Source organism: Anopheles marshallii, chromosome 2 (genome assembly GCF_943734725.1).
Source record: "Anopheles marshallii chromosome 2, idAnoMarsDA_429_01, whole genome shotgun sequence".
In the NCBI taxonomy this organism is placed as follows: domain Eukaryota; kingdom Metazoa; phylum Arthropoda; class Insecta; order Diptera; family Culicidae; genus Anopheles; species Anopheles marshallii.
This window is the reverse complement of record NC_071326.1, coordinates 27,307,254-27,324,145: the sequence shown is the minus strand read 5'-3', so window position 1 is coordinate 27,324,145 and position 16,892 is coordinate 27,307,254.

Here is a 16,892-nt window from a genome sequence, read left to right as displayed (position 1 = left end):
AAAACAAACTGTTTATTAATTTTACACGATTGCCATGCTGTGCTGGAATCAATTTTTAAAGTTATTGGCATCTTTAATGTCCAAATTTTGCGATAAGCAAATATTTTCCATCTGTCGCCACTGCCCAGTTAACTAACGATGGCTTGCTTAGCAGTTTTGCTTTATACCGACTCCAGTGTAAATCAGGTTTCAGGCATCATTATCTCCCTTTATTCTGGCCTAAGATCGAAGTATCAACGAAGGAAAATTAGCGCCTAAAAGTATGCAAGTGTAATGTTCCTATCTACGTCATTGTCCGTCTACTAAACAAATTTTGTTGTTGTTTGTTTATTTTATTTTACTCTTTTCTCCTGTTTTTTTTTTATTTGATTTTTTTTTCTATTTCACTTCTTCTACATATTTTTCTTGGATTGATTCATTCACCTGGCTTTCTTGTAGATTTGTTCGATATTCCAAATTTAAGTTAATACAAAGTTAGGTTAGCATAGATTAGGATATAATCCATGGTAAGCCTAGGCTTAATATGTGCATAAAACATATGTGCATATGTGCATAAACATAAAACATAAATATATAATATAAACAATAAAACAAGAGATGTTCTATAAAATAGTTGCCATAGCAATCCTTAAGTTTTAAGGTATATTGTGACTCAACTTAGAAATCTACAGGTTTAATACCGCATTCGTCTAACAATCGAACAATCTGGAAGCTAAAACTGTAGCTTTAGACCTTGATACGAAATGAATATTTGTGTAAATTTAACTAACTCACTCAACAATATTGGAAACATGAGTAAACCTCATAACCATAATTAAAAATTTATACAGTAGCTAAACCAAACCTCTCGTTGGCATTAGTCACGCTATTTAGGGTTATTTCTCTAAATTATCTTAAATGCCTTAATTTTTGTAATTCGGTTAGAAAGATTTCGTTCTGTAAAGGATATATTTTTCAAAAGATGACATGTTTAGTTATAGATAACGAATCTTTCAAAAAAATGTATGTCGTTAATTTCAATCAACGACAAGCTAATCCAATCCCAAGAAAGAATTAACACACTCAACGCTCAGGAATCACATCGGAAACGTCACATCGTTACCTTCTACCTTCGGGCGATAACTAATCACCTTCCTGTCGCTACACCATACAAATTAGCTCTAATCTTTAAATGCCACAAGTGAAACACCCGTCTACCCAAAAGAGTAATAGTCTAATGGAATACCACATAATCACACCACCAAATCGCGGTTGCCGAAAGTTACTTTAAAGGAAAAAGAACCCAACCGCTACGATTCACGCTACTCGTCTCGACACTACAATTCACTACAGCCACCAGTGTCACCAAACGCCACCACCACCACCATCATTATCAACCGGGTTACGGCTTTGAGCTGATTAATTTTCTCGAACTCAATTACCTGTAACGAGTTTAAACATTTCCATCACACGGTAATCACATTTACGGTTTGGCGAATAGTGTCACACATATCATCGACATCCCGGGGAGGAAAAGCGTCCCCGGCCTGCACCCGCTGTCTTCCAGGGCCGACCCGGGATTCTACACAAACTCGCCCTACTATACAACACACCATGTCTCGCTGTACTTCTTTGGTGGAACTACGAAATTTTCCACCATCGCCTGCGGGTGGCAAAACAAATCCTTCGACCCGGGTTTCATTATTCCATTAAAACTTTCGACAGCACTATCAGGCGGGCTCCGTGGGTTTTGTGGTTTTCCGGGTTGTAACGGTTGCTGGTGAGCTTTGGAAAATGGATTGCGCGTTACAGACACATCGTTGGCGTGGTCTCTATTTGTACCCTGCACCAGTTAGCTCACGACCAAGACAACACGCTTGGACAGGCTAGTCCCGGTCTATAATTACATTAACTGTCATCGGACTTTGTTGAAAGGTAAGCGTGAAAAAAATGTCATCCACAAGGAAAGGAAATGGAAACGAGTTATACAACCATCGCATTTAATTGTTGATCAATGCGAAGCTCATGTAGGGAAAATATAGCGACCTTTCCCATCGTCAAGTTAATGCTACCCTGCACAATGCCATCTTCTAGGATGGCTAAACCAATCCCATCTTAGCAGACGCTAACCCCCGAAAGCCCACTAATCCTATAAATTAATGAGTTCAGAAAAAATAAGACCCTTTTAATGGAAATTTCAAACACATAATCCAACCACCTACAAAAATGGATACGTTCACAGCGATCTTTTCCCAGAATCCGGCCTCTTATCTATAAAGCCATGGATCGCGCAAAGCCTTATCCTTTAATTCAACCTCACTGCACGAGGCTTGCATCTAGTTCATGGTTCATTCAAAGGGTCAGGAAACACTTCGTGAAGCACTGGCGACCGGGACAATAGTCCCGAGCGTACACGGGGGCTTGATTTATTAGCATTCCGAGAAATCTTCAACTCGTTTGTACGGTCGGACGGCGCTGGATCGGTGCAAAGCCAATCGTCAGAGAAGTGTGCCTTTCACTGTTTGTATTTCAACTTCCTCGTGAGCCTCTGGAACGGACATCGGTTTCGTTCGATTACAACGACAACGCGATGCCCAAAAGGCAGTCCCTTCGCATGAAAGTTAGACGAGGTTTAATTTTTTGTAAGGAAAATTGCATACTTTTGTTCTTTAAACTTTACTGCGCTGCTAGGAAAGCGCCTAACCTTATGCAATTCGTGCTTCAAATTTCTCTTAACATTGCGCTGCTAGCGGCTTAATTGCGTCGCTCAGCAAACCGGTCACCTGGGATTGGTGGCAGTTTCTCGCCGTTCAATCCTTTACCTTTTCTTTCTCGGTAAACTACTCTTTCTGAAACTGCTTTTGTTCAGGTGAGCGATTTAAAACGATGTCCGCCAGGAAGAGGCACCGTTCGGGATCATGTTGACATCGCCAGCATAATGCCATTGACCACATGACATTTTGCTCCCTTTCGCTTTTTTTTTTTGTTGTGCCAGTTCCGTTTTGCCAAGTTCCATGTTTGCTTGGCTCTCTAGCGAAAGAAAATATAATACTTGCATTCGCTAGCCAAAGTCCAGTGCCAAACGAAATGGACGTGAGGTCTTTTGGTGCGGCATTGGTAGAAACGGTCTCCGTGTATTCCAGCATCCGAGCATCGTTTTGCTCTGCCGTTCTTTTATTATTTCGGTACCAAACGATTGTGCTGGTACAAGAAGTGGGTTCCCCATCCATAGATTTCGGAGCCACATTTCGTGTGGAGCTTTTCCCGACTGACCGGCATCCGGGCATGGTTGGGGGCGGTGGTTAAACACATAATGCAACATTCGTTCGTTGCTGTCTTTCGAGCTACAATGAAGTTGCTTCCACACAGCCCACAGGTAAAGCACGGCTTCGACCGGCCAGGTCGACATCGAGGGATTTTGACATTTTCCGGTCAAAAGCGGATTTAGCTTTTCGCATTCGATTATGAGACGTACTCGGTTTCGACCGCTATGGGACGCACAGCGAATAGGTGCTGCTGCTCAATCGAACCTTTTTTTCCCCTCCGACTTACTCGATCAATCTTTCCAAGAAGTAAAACAACCACAGCAAACCCATTGGGATGATATGGGATTGAAGTCGTAAGAAACTTCAACTGTCAGCTCACACTAAGAGGTCATCGTGACGAACAGTGGGTGTGTAAGTTTTTACTGGAAATCATTTCCTATCAATCATGTTGCCGGTATCCAGGCGCAGGATGGCATGATTGAAATGAAGCTCCTGTACCTGACAGTGTGGAATAATATGCAAACCCGCGCATCGAACTCGTTAAATATGCTCGCCCATCAGCACGGCAGGTTCGTGGCCAAAACAACAACCGAAAAATAAAAACAGAAAAACGGACCCCAGTTTTCATTAAACGAAAGCCACAAAACTACCGCTGTCGGAAGCGTTCAGCGTCAATATTATCATTAATATTGTACAGCAGCTCCGTTTCGCGGCGGTCGCTCATCGGTCCACAAATCGCGACCCAGAACTTACAACCCGGTTCCGGGCTCTGTCCGCTTTGTTTACGTACAATCTCATCCCGCCCCGCCGTAACCCCGGAACCGGAGCCAACCGGAACACAACACAATCCTGCTGCGAATTTATTATCCTGCCAACCACGTGTGCTTCGTCATAAAATATTATACGGTGATAAACATTTTCTATTATCCCGTGTCGCCCTTCTGCGCCCTTTGAGGGGCGCAATTGTACACCTGCGGAATCGATCGGGTGTGAACTAAGCCATGAATACTGATTCATTTGCACTCGGCAGCTGGGTAATGAAGTCGACAATAAGGATCGGTAGGATCGTTGCGCCGATGCGGTCGATCATCAAACACGTGTGTCAACATGTTGGGAATATGGTCATCGAGATATTGTTTTATGTGTGAACTAGCAAACGCTCCGTGTGTCTCCTGTGTGACACTATCATTAACGGTGGTAAGAGCGAGGAACTGCTGTCGATACGAATGCATTGCATCGGAATGTATCTATGTCGACTTCCTGGTTGCAACGTTGGTGGAGTATGCATGCGAAGGTCATTAGAGCAGCAGTGCACGTTCGTAATTGCATTGGCAACCAGCATGACACAACATTATACACTCGCTGTGTTATGCACGCATGGCATCGTTTCCTATTATTTACTGTGTACGTGCAATTGAGGTGGATGCATGGGAATTGCTTAAATATTTCAAAATTTATTCGTTACTGAGAATTATTTATTAACGGTAACGTCTGTTTCTATTTCATTTCGCATGAAAATATTTTATTTGTTTTAAAAACTGGCAAAAGGATTATTGAAATCAATACATCGGTGATATTCATTTTTGTTACTGAGAACTGAGATACAGAATTTAACTGATTTAACCCAGCGATGAACCTTTGGGTCAATTCCAAGTTACCCGTAGGTTAAATCGCCAATTATTGCACTGCCTAAATTAAAAATACACATAAACAATATGTTCGTTGTGGTGTTAATTAATTGGCAAACTTTTCTATATACAAACACTTATCTTATCTCTGTCATTGCAATCTTACCTTCAACGAATGAGCCCAACTTTACCGGAATTTTCAATGGTAATTTTCAACGAAATTTAATTGAATTGAATTGAATCCATTTGGTACAGTACCGTTGACACCACGCAGATCACACCACAGTTGTGATAAGCCTATCCTATTAGAGCCCAATAACAGTGGAATAACAATCGCATTAATAGCTCGTAAGAGTCCTATAAAGGTCCAAAAAGAGCCCTATAATAGTCGGATAAGAGTGTGATTAGAATCCTTTAGAAGCCCGATAACATCCCGATAGCAGCCAATAACAGATATTATTGATATCCTTAATCGAACTTATATCGGGCTGTTATCGGCCGGTTGAAATGGGGCTCTTATTGTACTCTTGTTGGACTGATTAACAGGCTCTTATCAGACCGCACTGGTATCACTGATATTATTAGAAAGGTATTATTGAACAATTATCGGATTGTTATCGAACCTAAGCTTTTCTAAAACGGTATTTGCTTTTCTTCTGTTCTGCTATATTTTTTGTTGGTTTTACTAAGAAAATTCATTCATTTAATCATAATCTTTTTCCAAATATAGCTTTCCTTCGCTCATTCCCTTGCGGTTGTGCTGAAACTGGTTCTCGTACGCATTTATCTATAAGAAAACCCATAACCATAATGTCGCTTACAATAGTACACCATATGTTACCCAAAAACAAAAACCAACCAACACTACCCAGTGCCAGTTAGCAACTATTTATGTTCTGATTAAGCACTCCTAGCATCTTAATTTCTGGCACTGGCTGCAGCTGTAACTGGCGATAACAAAGCGACTCACCGGCTTTATCGCTTTCGGTTCCTCGCACTTTATGCCTTTCTGATGCCTGTATTTGCGATCATACTGCGATCTACTTTCTGACATCAGTGTCAACGCCATCATCGCCACCACCATTACTGCGCTCTATGTCCTTCCCCCCCCGCACCCAATGCCCCGGTTCCTCGTTCCGTGTCGTTTTGTTTCAGGCAAGCTTCTGCGTTCGCTTATCGAACGCAACATAAAAATGGGAGAACGCAGCATCGAATTTCTGCTGCCGAGATTTATGGTGCCCGATAAACGGTTCGCACGAATCGAGCTGAACCATCGACGGCCATCACACCAGCCAACCGGGCTGAGTGACGTTTCAAATCCACAGCCCGCAAGGTCGGCATTGATGAATTTCACCGCCAGCGATACATTACCCGACACTAAGACGCACAAGACGAAACCCGGCATTCGCAAACAAGACAGACAGGGCTTGCCGTTGGTGGTAGATACGCGTTCGAGATTTTACGCGACACACTCGGGTGCACAGCACACAGCAAGCAAGTCAATCCATGTGCCGGGGAGGGAGAGTTTAGTGGGTGGAAATAAAAAGTTGGTGGAAAATCCCAACAGTCCCACCATAAGCATCCACCAGCAACTTTGCAACTTCGGTGGTAACGCTATCGTGACCTTTCGGCAGACACCACATTATGTGTCGCTTTACGAGCGATTTTGATTGAACATACGAGAGGGCTCCCTCTAATCAGCCAGTTTTGCACTCGATCTAAGCGTAATCCTTCATACTCTCGCTTTCCAGCATGGTGGGTGGAAAGAGCATCATGACTCACATCACGATGATGGTGCCGGTCGGGAGCATATTTTAAAGTGGATTTAACATCACCCTCCAATTCCAACCGATCGGTGTGTTCTGGCCATCTTCACAAACGATGCGTGCCCGTACGGATTATACAGCACGAAACATCCGTCGGTATGAATATTAGTTTTGGTATAGAGGAACACCATTCGACGGGAATGTAGTTATCATTTCCACGAAACTTTCTCTCATAATGTCACAAGGCACATTGCCATTTTTCCATGGAATTGCAAAGGGAAAAAAAACATGTAAGTGCAGTTCCTGGTAATACTATGTATATCATAAATGCCGACAGCATTTCGCCACTGTCATTGCTACGAAGGTGAACGGAACGCATACAGTGGAGTGGGAAAAAGAATCATTTTCCCCGAGTCTCCATAACGAGAATGGTGGGTCCATTACATTCAAGAGTTCCATGAAAATGGTTCAGTGTTTACGGCCAATTCTAGTGAACGAGCGCGATACGTTTTCCCTCCGACGCGAGGGAACGCCCAAAATCAACTATTGCAAGTTTACGGAAAATTCCGGTGCGTCATGCAAATGCCGTATGCATATTCATATCAATGAAAATTCATGGAATTGATTGAAAGGATCATGAAACAATCCTACTTTCGCTGGTGGAAATATGCTTCCAATTGTTACAAAAGTAGCACGCGGAAGGCACCTGAACGTATGATTCATGTATTTCAGCGCTAAAAATACTTATCTATCCGAATGAATGTTACGCACACCTGTTGTGTGTGTAGTTTTGTTTCTTTTCATATTTTAAAAGAAAATCAAACGTTCCATAAACGGAAAAAATTTAATGTTATGTTTTCCATTTGAGCCCCTCCCCGGAAATCAACAATTCCGATGAAATATCGCCCGGAAAAATCTTTTACAGACCCGCCATAGGTTTGCTTGTTGGAAACAAATCTTTCCAAAAATCTAAAACCACACTAAAGCCCCCATTAACTCTCTACCCTTAAGTGAACCCCCCGTTGGGCACCGTTTGACCCGCTCCGAAACACTGGCACTTTCCTTCATTCCATTCCTGCATGCAATTCCAATCGAATCCCATTCCAAATTGAGTCGATTAGTATTCCAAATGAACATTTACCATTTTGTGAGTGGGTTCTCGTTGTTTTTTGTCTGCTTTTTTTTTCCTCCTCTTCATACTCCATTCCAACCGTCAATCGTTCAAAGGGCTACAAAACCCCCGTTAACTCCCACCTTCCACCCCCCGAACGTTAGTTTGGCCGAACAGAAGGTTGGAATTGGTAAAATTTACTCCTTCTCCTTGTTGGACGGCCTGCTAAATGAACACATCTGCGATTGAAGTGAAACACTCGTTCGCGTGAGGGACTTAAAGGTAAAAAAAACCCGGAGGATGGGAAAGGGTAACGTGGAACGAGAAATGTTTCAACGAAATAAAAACGAACTTTGTATGCACTTTATGTGCCAAACTCGTTTTTCAGAATAGTTGGCTATGTAAATTAGAACCGCCGTAACGTACCGTAACGAGTTGCAGTTTTCAAATCCTTTATTGAATACATTTTCTATTATTTTTGTTCGTTTTCTTTTTTTGTAGGGCCACATTCCTAGCGCCTCGCTGGAATCCTCGCTCGAGTTGGTCGAAATATTTCACACAAGATATCGTGCCAAAAGGAAACACCCGTAAAAGCACAAAAAGTTTTGCTCAACTTTAATCACATCCCATCGATAGCAAAACGGTCAAATAGGACGTTTTGATTAGTGACATTGCAGCCGGTTTCAAATTGGAACCCATTATCTAACTGTTGCAATCTGTCGGTACGGTTGTTTTAGGTGACACCTGTTCACCACTGGATCACTCTTGCTGATCACGAAACTTGACACGTTTGGATATATCGTGCGTACGAAAGTATTTTATGGACAATTTGACAACTACAGACGACATTTAAAATAAACGTTCTTTGGTCATATGGCCCAAGGATTGGCACGATCCAAAGATTTAGTTTATATTTTAATTGTGGTAACCGCCACAACGTGCTGCTACATTACAGTCTGTGGTAAAGGTGGTAGTTGCAGCGATGTTTAACGTGATATGACCGGTACCAAATCCCATCCAGATCGTTCCCAAATACGCAAGACAGACTATCCGATTAAATGGCGGAATTGTGTCTAGTGAGCTAAAATTTACAGATGATATAAGGAAGGACAGAGATATCCTCGTACGTCACTTGACCAAAAGAAAAAATATTGAACGAAATATTTGGATCGAACCAACGGTTTTGTCGACACTGTCTAATGACGTATGTTTAGAAGTGCTTCTTTTATGTCCCAATAATGTCCCTATAGCTCAGACGTTTGGGCCAGCATACTTTCCAACATCCGAAATGTAAAATAAAGCACCTTGAAAACATCCAGCTCATAAAAACAATTAGCTAAATTAATTATGTTTCATTGTTGGTAATAAAAATCTGGCGTGGATAAAAAGGATTTATCAACAAACGCATGCAACAGTATACGACAAATGTTTGCGCCGGAATGTAGGCAATCAGATTAACGTACGGTGTATGCAGTCGGGAGCATTAGAGAGTGAGAAAACTGTAGTAACAGGAGCATCAAAGATTTATCTTCAGAAGATAGGATAGAGTACAGTGATGTAAGAAATTAAAATTATTATGAAACATAAATTTGTGCAAGTAATGGAAACCGTTCACTTCGTTTCATGCTCCAGTAAAGAAATGAAAAAATAGTAAATAAATTACTAACCTCAATACAAAGGAAAGCTGGCAAAACGTTTAAGCATAAAGACAATTTCAACACCTCCCCCCGGGCTTAATAATAACTCTAGTTTTTCATTTACTCGGCATTTTTACCCTGTAACAGCCTATTTTCTACCCTTTTATTTATTTGGAAACCATGCCGTTGCAAAACTAATACAAATAGCTCATCATCATCACATCCTTTGCTCGTTCGCCACGGTTTACCTACATCCAAAAAGAAACCAGCTTTCAACGCTCGCAACCCTGCACATTGCCGCCTCCCTCGATGCATGGATCATAATTCATAGCGTTTAGGCGCGTTTCATAAATTAATCTACCTCGTTTGTTATCTTTCCATCCAGATGCTTCTGGTGGCGAGCACGGTTCACACCATTTGTTGTCCGCCCGGCAAACCTTCGTCGCTTTGACCACGTTGCTTCGGCCTGCCCTGGAGTGGCTATGCAAAATATGCCCGCGCTTGACGCTGATTCGGTGTGGCATATCGTTTAAAAATAGCCACATTATACAGCAAATTAATAAATGTCCAACCGACTTTTGTTGATGTGCTGTTGGGTGAGCTTTTCAATTGTTGGATATGTAATGCAATTAATTCCAGCTTGTATAGATTTTCGAAACGATAACGCTTCAAATGCTTTAACCCTTATCTCGTGCATGCTGTTTTAGCAACTGCCAGCAAACTACTAAGTAGATTAATAATGTTTTGCTTCCTTTTTTATGCACTATGTAAATAACACGTTCAGAATGTCCCTTTAACCGCACCGTACCACAAAGTGCCCCTTCCTCCAACAGAAGCTTATAATTAAGTTGCTCTCATTTTCCCATTACCAGCAGCGATCGAAAGTTCAACTTCTCGTCTACATACTACCGGTCCCCGTTTACAAAACCACAGTTCAATGTTTTCACAAACTGTTAATAACGTGTTGCGGAACGACGAAACGCTAGCGCACAGGTGAGCACAACGCCTGGCCATGCGAGGGACGGTTGGGGTGGTGCCGTGCGAGTCAATCAGCAACAGTGCAAACAGTGTGCGGAAAACTTGCCTGACATGGGTAAAGTTTGACGCGTTCGTATGAACAGCAAATTGTCACCCAAATAATTACCATATGCTCCTGCGTTACAGACCACCCGATGCCTTCAAGCCCCATGCCAGTGACGGTGTTTCGTTACAGAAAATGGAGCTTTCGACAGCTCGTTCGCATCGTGCTGCTAATACAGTGGCAACAGACGTCTGCATTGTGTCACCCGGCGAACACAACTTTTGGCGATAAACTTTTGCGAACATAGTTATGCTTTCCATTGGTAGCATTGAAGATTGGTTCGTGCTTTCTAGTACGGTGAAATATGCGAAATGCTTGCAGGTGCATATTGAACATGAATATTTATTGTGTGCAATGATGAGTGCATGGGCAACATTAGTTAGTAATTGCGTGTTAAAACACGGAGCAAACCATGAAGTAATGAAGCAATTTTGTATTACGGATTGCATACTTTACGGCACAATTGGCATAACAAAACTATTGCTAACTATCATTCATATTGCAATCCGTAATTCTAATAAAAATGTCCACAAATTCGGTTGAATTTTCAAATATTTTTGATTTTAAGAAACAAATTATCATACATAATTGGGCAAAAAGATACATTATGAACAGATATAACGGGTAACTTGTTGATATTCCCTGGAGCTGGTGTTAAAGTTAAAGTTCAATTATTAAAATAATTATTCAGTAATTAGCTTATAAAAAAGCTAAGCTTAAAAAAGCTTATAAGACTATATAAACCGGACCTCAAAGTTTATGGAGTGATTTAAAAAAAAAACAAATTTATCAAAAACTTCAAACTTTAAAATAAACTCAAGATTAAACGTTCTATGTGAGGGGAAAAAAACGGAGCTATAACAACATGTCATTGTTCCTATCAGGTACGATGAAAGCGAATGAAAAACTACATCCAAAAATCAACTTGTACTTGAATCACATCTACCAAACGAATTGCATCAAATGCGCACAATGTAGCATTCTTGGCCAGCATACGGCACAGCTTTCTCTGTCTCCATCAACAACGTTTTCCATTCACCGGTCGCAAAATGTCACCACCCCCCCGAAAACTTCCAATACGGAAACGAGTCACAAAGCAAACGCCACAACATATATACATACATACATACAGACACACGCCAATCACGGGCTGAATCACGGGTACAAATTGATTTCCAATAGAACTACGATCAGCAAAACGGCAAAAGCCAAACGGGAAAGCGATACCCCCGAATTGATTCGTTTCCGAGCACCGGCGCTGGTCGTGACGAACGTGAATGCTTTCGGCGGTTGATAGTTGATTCCCGGTGCAACGGTTCGGTCCCGTCTGTTTGCGCGGGATGAACGCAACAATGGATGAACGTGCTGTGAATGAAAAACGAGAACCAACCTGGCCCCGAAATGGGATGTATGGGCCAGGGGAAGCAAAAAAAAAATCCGCGTTCGTTTGTACGGCTCTCCACTCAACAGCTGCCGATCTTCCCAATGGGCGATTTTTCTGAAAGCGCTGGAAACGCTCCGCAATGAAATTTAAATACTTTGTTTTACTACGGTGAAAGTTTGTTACAAAATATCGAACCGCACGAAAAACTTTTACGCCGTACAATCCGCACAAACCAATAAAAAAGCATGTTTACCTTAATGCTCATTACGCCATGTTTGATGCGCTCCAATTTCGACTTCAATTGTCTCGAAAAGAGGTCAGATTTTGTGTTGAAGCGCCAGAAAAGGCGAACGAACCATTCGAACTTCCGACCATTCTCGGCTGAGCAGCTAATTAATGTGGCTGGCCGTCATCGTTACAAAGCAATTCAATCCATTCTAGACGTTTGATTCGGCTGTTTAAAATACGTGGCCAGAATACATAATTTCACCTGTGCAACTGAAGCTGAGGCATAACGAAAAATCGTAACTTTTGCTTGGAGATACTGCTTACCTTGCTAATTGATTCTGGTAATAAAACGGCTCATGCAAAAAATTAAAACGGTGTTTGTAAACAGTTCCAAGTAAGCTAAATGCGAAACAAACGCTAACAGGTCTCGCTCGAAAAGCGTAAGTCTCTTCAATAAATTTCATTCGTGCATGACATCAATCATGAAATGTTGGTGAAAACGTAAGTATTATTCGGCGAAGAAACTTCAACTTCAACACCATATCTGAATTCTAGTAAATGGAAATGGAAAACGATTACTAGGAAATTAAACTTAAGCTCAATTATGTAACGAAATGTGATTTTTCCAAAACAGAACCAAATTATATAATAGGCCGTTGAGACAACACATCAAACCACATTTTCCCTGTGTCTTCAATGGAACTACCGAACGTACGTCTGGACGTCTCAAACAGAGCCTAGCGGGACACTCCGCACCTTTGGCAATGCTACTGCCAGTACGTCCAAATTCTTCCACCTCCACCCAAACCGGACATGCTCAATTATTCAAGCATCATCAGCAACCCGGAAAATCGTCCGAAATCGGCTGGGGCAAAATTCGCTACCGAACAGCCAACTCGCCGAAACGCCAAACAGTCAAGCTGATTAATTCATTTAACCCACGGCACACCCGCGCTCCTACGCTTAAAAACTCCACCGTTGCCAAATTCATTTAAAACCCGTCGAGCCATTCCGATCCGGGCACGCCCTTACGGTACGGGACGTCTCCCTCCGTATGGAGTATTACTCGCTTACGGTGACCGAGATGGTGCACCATCGTTCCCGGTGGTAAGTAAAATTTGATTAGCCGAAATCGAAAGCAAACCCAAAACGACACAAATTACCAAATCCCCGTCGGGCACACCGGAGCGGTCTCGGTCTCGAAATTCAAATTCAAGGAAGGACTTTATCCCCGGCATGGCGGCGACCCTACGGTATCGTTCAACGTTAATGTTGGTACCTCTTCTTTTTTTTTTTTTGAGAAAGGGTGAAGGAAGTTTGGTCTTACCTTCACGTATCAGCAGCTGGGTCCACTTATGTAAGCTGGCTGAGATTTGGAGATCGTATCGAGAACGTCTGGAAATTAATGTGTGCTTATATTGGAGGAGGAATTCGGAGGAATTGGTGCGTATTAGGCATTTCAAATTGAACTTTAATATAAATTTCATTCCCAAACTGGTCCCCGAATGGTATTTTAATTGAAGTACATGAATTTATTCAATCGTTTGGTCTACCCGTTTTTTTTTTGTATACCAATTCAAACACCAGTCAGTCAGTCCAGGCTCCAATCTGAAAGAATGTGATGCATTCGGAGAATTTCACCGAGGAATCGAAATTTGAAATAGTTGGATCAAAACTCGCCAATTAATCATTTGAATGCTTTGGCAATTTCTAAACTCCGATCTATGTACCAAAAACGATAGACACAGATAGTTGCAGACTGATTGTTGTGCGAATTGCATACTTTTGGGCGGATTGCTGTATAAATTACATTGAAAGGCATGTCGCGTAGCAATCGTTTAGTGTTCAACGAATTGCGTGTTGTCCAGTAATCAGTACAGTAGGCTGTAGTAGTAGTGTAGTACAGCAGGCAGTAGGATTTCACAACGTACGTCGTATGTGAGCGTAAGTGTGCTACAAGCTTTGACACCAATCACCAAATACCAATCCTATGTTCATGATCTTCCGAGCTCCACAACAAAATCAATATACATACAGGTCGATGCATATAGAGCAAAATATCAAGTAGCCGTGGGAATTGGGCTATGTATCGACCTGTACCCTGTATAGCCTTTGCTCCATACAGCAAGGGCGTGACTAGTCGGTTATATGATGAACATAGACTTAGTAAGCCTTGGCAAGACGATCGTGAATTCTGATGATCAACGCCTAAATCGCTGCAATAACAAAATAGCAAGCAATGTACTTTGTATCCATGTTAACGTGCTATTTGTAACGAGTTTTGTTTTTATTTAAAACCAACAAACTTTCCAGAAATTTTACGTTATTGCACTTAAAATGTACGTTAGTAATATAAATGTCTTCTTTTACTCACCTACACAATCAAATAACAACGTCTAATTTAAATTGTGAAACTAAAAGCTTCTATTCTAACGCAACGCAATGGTCAAACACACTGTAAAAGTGATCTCACACCTACGTAAACCGGATAGGCTTATCACCATCATCATCATCGTCATCACACAATCAGCTTCAGCAGCACATTGACCCATTTAGCAAATGAGGATACACTTGCCCATTTCTGAAGGTGATTATCCCACTGCACAGAAGCAGAGACAAATCCCTGTTTTTAATCCCTTAATCAGCTATCGCACCCAATCTGCTCATCTACGGCAGATCCGTGTTTTACAACGTTGGTGTGCAAGTAAGTTCGATGCATTGTGCGTAAATTGCTCCTTTATTTGCCATTGTGGCAAATCAGTTTGGTACAACCGGTGCCCCTCTAAAACCCACCACCACCTTACCGATTTACTACTAATTAACTCAAAATATTTAACACACCCACCGGTAAGGAAATTGTTTGACGAGAGTAATAATTAACATGTCCGGATGAGGGTATCATTTTGTTTTTTTTTGTAATGCTATGCGTTTAAATTTTTATGCACGGTTTCTCCTTCCACTGGCAAGCCAAATCCGATGGCAGTCGCGTAATTTAAGCTCGTGCGCAAAGTGACAGTTTTCGGTCGGCGGTAACCATGCACAATTCGCTATTTTTTCCCCCGATCCTGTTGCCGATGTTGCTGATTCACCACCAGCATCCATAACTCCATCGGATAGCGGACGCTTACAGCAACGGAAACGCAACGAGACACCAAAAACGAGTAACAAAAACAATACAGGAAAGCGGAAAAAAGTACGCATGTAGCATCACTCCGTTGCGGACGAACTGCACACGGTTCGCGTTGTCACTAGACCGTCGTCATAATTTCGGTGCGTTAATTAATTTTCCTCGTTTACACTTCATTAAAAAATGGCTCAACGTGGCGGCGGCGAGAGCACCACACGGTGGTGTTGGCTTCGTATGCAAATTCGAAGCCACGCAAATATAAAAGTCACACAAAAATGGTTCGGCACGCTCGGTTTAGTGTGGCCCGGGCTGGACGTTCCATCACAAGCGAGCGCCGGCTTCCGGTGTTGTTTAAACATCGATCTCTGCCTGTCAGCGTCGGCAATGGATGTGCACGGAACGGTGGATTGTGTGTGCTCTATCGTATGTGACTAATGATATAAAACCATTCAAACCAAGAGGTTGAAATAATGGTACGATATTTCGCATACTTTTTTTTCTCTCTCTTCTGTGGCCCGGTTTGATTCACATACCATTCTTAATTTGTACAACGTACAGCATGGGACGGAACATGGAACAATGTACACATTCTCAATTATCGACAAAACGGGAATGCAGTTATGGAAATGAGATCAGAAAAATGATTATTTATGAGGTAATTTGTTTGCTATAATTGATCGCTTTATCTACGCCTAGTGAAGGGATGTCGGAACTGCGAGAAATAAATTACAACCGCCCATGCTTGTCTCATTATACATTCATGGCACCGCAGCATTGATACTGGACTATGGACTACTCCAAAACTTAAATAATGCAAACAACTAAAATACTGAAAAGATAAGTACAGTTCGCTAACTCATTTCGTTACTTTTAAATGAATATATATTTTCTATTTATTTTTCCACTGTTCTCAGTCCAAAACCGAAAAAGAAACGATTTTTACATTTCGCCTTTTGTTGATTCTTTTACACACATCGACAGTTGCTTCCCAACAAACCCCAGCCGTTGAAAATGTCAAGCAAACTGTGTACTAAAGCTCAATAAAAGTTCATCGTACCTATCTTTCGGAATGCATGGTTCACAGGCGTCTCCTTTCAAATGCGCCACAAAGTATGCAATTAGCGTTGCAAACTTTCTTTCTTATGACTGTTTTGAATTCAAAACCACTCCTCAGCATCGTTTTTTTTTTTTTACAACGCGTGCCTTTACCCTAGTACAGCGGGAATGCTTTTTAAGATTACCAAACGACGAATGTCTACATGTCTACTGAACCAACGGCCAACACGGCACGTAGAGTACAGGCAGGGTTTGCGCTCAGAAACAACTGGCGTACGGTGACGGGGTAGGAATAAACAAATCTGAAATGCTGTACATTCCTTGTTAGTTACGCGGATTTATACTCTTGTCCTTTACACATGTCTTATACAAGATTATAGGAGCTAAGATTATGTACACGTAGTTTACGATACAATTTTAACGACTAGACTGTGTTTAATACGGGTTTTCTATCCATTCGAACTAAATTCCCTTTTGCTTGTTTTGCTCGCACTGCATTGAACAAATTATTATTTCGTTATTATGTTTGGCAGTCTACTTATCCTGCTTGTTAGGTTGGATGTTTGTAAAATTATCGCCTGATATCCCTGCAAAAAAAACCTCTTCTAGTGGTATTTCGAAATCCAATA